The sequence below is a fragment of the Chrysochloris asiatica genome, unplaced genomic scaffold (assembly GCF_000296735.1).
Source record: "Chrysochloris asiatica unplaced genomic scaffold, ChrAsi1.0 scaffold00513, whole genome shotgun sequence".
In the NCBI taxonomy this organism is placed as follows: Eukaryota; Metazoa; Chordata; class Mammalia; order Afrosoricida; family Chrysochloridae; genus Chrysochloris; species Chrysochloris asiatica.
In genome coordinates, this window is record NW_006409031.1 from 743930 (window position 1) to 746353 (window position 2424).

A 2424-nucleotide genomic window follows, 5' to 3' on the forward strand; every position below is an offset into this window, starting at 1 on the left:
TTCTTTTTCTGCACCATTGATTGATTTTTAATGGTCCTGTTCCAATCAGCATATCAGCATCCCAGTATGGCCACTTCTCATCAAGATTTCAGGGGCCATGTATCCCATTGGTACAAGAAATGTGTGTGTGATAGTTCCATCATGAATAGATTGTTTGCATAGTCCAAAGTCTATTCGTTTCACATGAGCTTGGTGATTAATTATGATATTCCCTGGCTTCAAGTCTCTGTAGATGATTTTCCTTTGGTGTAAATGCCACAAAACCATGGAGATTTCTGCCAAGCAAAAGCCAATTGTGTCTTCCATAAATATTCCCTCTCTTTCTAACTGCATAAATAACTCTCCTCCACTAATATACTCAAGGATGAGGTAGAGTTTTTCACAGGTAGGAAAGACATAAATTAAATCCAGAATGAAGGGATGTTTGACGTCTTCCAGAATATTACATTTTGCTTTTGTATGAGCTTTAGCATTTCTTACTATCATTGCCTTTTAGGCAACTTTGTGGTAAATATTTTCCTAGTTACTCTCCTGCTACTTTTCCCTGTTACTTTTCTGTTACTTTTTGTACTTAGAAAACCTTTCTATATCCTCCTTTACCAAATGCCTGAAGTGGCTCAAAACATTCTGGTCTGATTTTTTTCTGGACTTCTGTTCACATTAGTTTTTGAGTTTCACATTTCTTACAATCTCTCATGCCAAGTTCATATGGTCCAATTCCCCCACGGTCCATACTTTCTTTGAACAGGCCCACATCCTTCAGCTCATCATCAGAGCCTCCTTCCTGTGATTGGTCCAAGTCTATTTCAAACACTCCTGTCATGTCCTCATCTTCCCTGTTTCTGACATCTGGCACTGTGTAAGAGATGTCCCACATCTGTTGATGCCTCATAGGCTGGGACCCACAATCATCACCTCTGATGCTGCCATCAAAGGCTGCTTAGTAGCAATACTTCTGTCACTTACCCTCATATAATCAATCTTCGGATATAGATCCTATTAAACTGATTCTGTACTTATCAAATTGAGTCTCTAAAACATTAACACCTTCAATTCACATAGATATGTTTAGCTAGTTATATAAAATGGAACACATTCTTTCCTTTTACTTCTTAAGTAGTAAAATGTGACCCCCAAACAATTTTCTTGATGCCTTCTTAGTTATAATAGCTAAGGTACACCCAATGTACATTGGAATTGTTGCAGGTGTGGGTCCAGACAACCATAACAAAGTAAATACCTCAATACAGTGAGTCAAACAAATTTTTTGGTTTCCTAGTGAATCTACAATCAAAACACATGAAGCTGCAGTCAAGCAATCAAATGATAGTCTGCAAGAGACCTCTTTAAAGACTTCAAGATGAAAGATATTAGTTTGAGGACTGAGGTGTGCCTAACGCAGACCATATTGTTTTCAATCACCTTATATGCCTGTGAAAGTTGGACAATTAATAAGGAAAACCATAGAAGAATTGATGTATTTGGACTATGATATTGGAGAAGTATATTCAAAGTACCATGGATAGTCACAAAAACAAACAAATCTATGTTGGAAGAAGTACAGCCAGAATGCTACTTAAAAGCCAGAATGACAAGACTTTGTCTCTTATACTTTAGACATGTTTTCAGGAGGCATCAGTTCCTCCATATAGACATTGTGCTTGGTAAAGTGGAGGGTATGTGAAAAAGAAAGACTTCCAATGGGAAGAATTGACACATGGACAGCAACAATAGGATTAAACATAGCAACAAATATAAGGCTGGCACATGACTAGGCAGTGTTTCATTCTGTTGTGTATAGGATCTCTATGAGTCAGAACCAACTTGACGGCCCCTCCCACAAATGCATATAAAAGTCATGGTTACATTGCATTGTAGTCCATAAGCATGCAACAGTATCATCGAAATTATGAAATATTGTTAGAATTACAAAAAAGTAACACAGAGACACGAAGCAACCACAGGCTGTTGGGAAAATGCACTAATAAATTTTCTCAACACAGGGTTGTCATAAACTTTAAATTTTCAACTTGCAATTGTACAACAAAGTGAAGCACAATATAAAGAGGTGCTTTAAAAAAAAAGCAGAAAAATTCAGTCTTTATTCTACCTTATATGCCTCCTTGCTAAGATATTCAATTTGTACAGTTACTCTTGACTAGTCTTATTTCTTTGCCACATTCCTATATCTGAGTATTAAAGATGAGTTCTCCATGTTGCTAATATAGTTTCTCTTGTATTTCTCTATATTCTTTCCCTAGGCAACATCACACTACACCCACAACTTCAATTTCACTTTCTTGTGGATGATACCAAATTTTTTTGGATTCCCTGAGTGGTAAAAAAGGTTATATGCCTCATCTCTTGCTGAAAGATTGGCAGTTCAAATCAACCTTAGAAGATAGGATTGGTGATATGCCTCTG

General features: G+C 36.8%; 1 pseudogene; it reads right to left on the minus strand.

Moving 5' to 3' along the window:
* Positions 1-45: 45 nt before the first annotated feature.
* LOC102816475 lies at positions 46-892 on the minus strand (annotated as a pseudogene).
* Between the last annotated feature and the right edge of the window lie 1532 nt (positions 893-2424).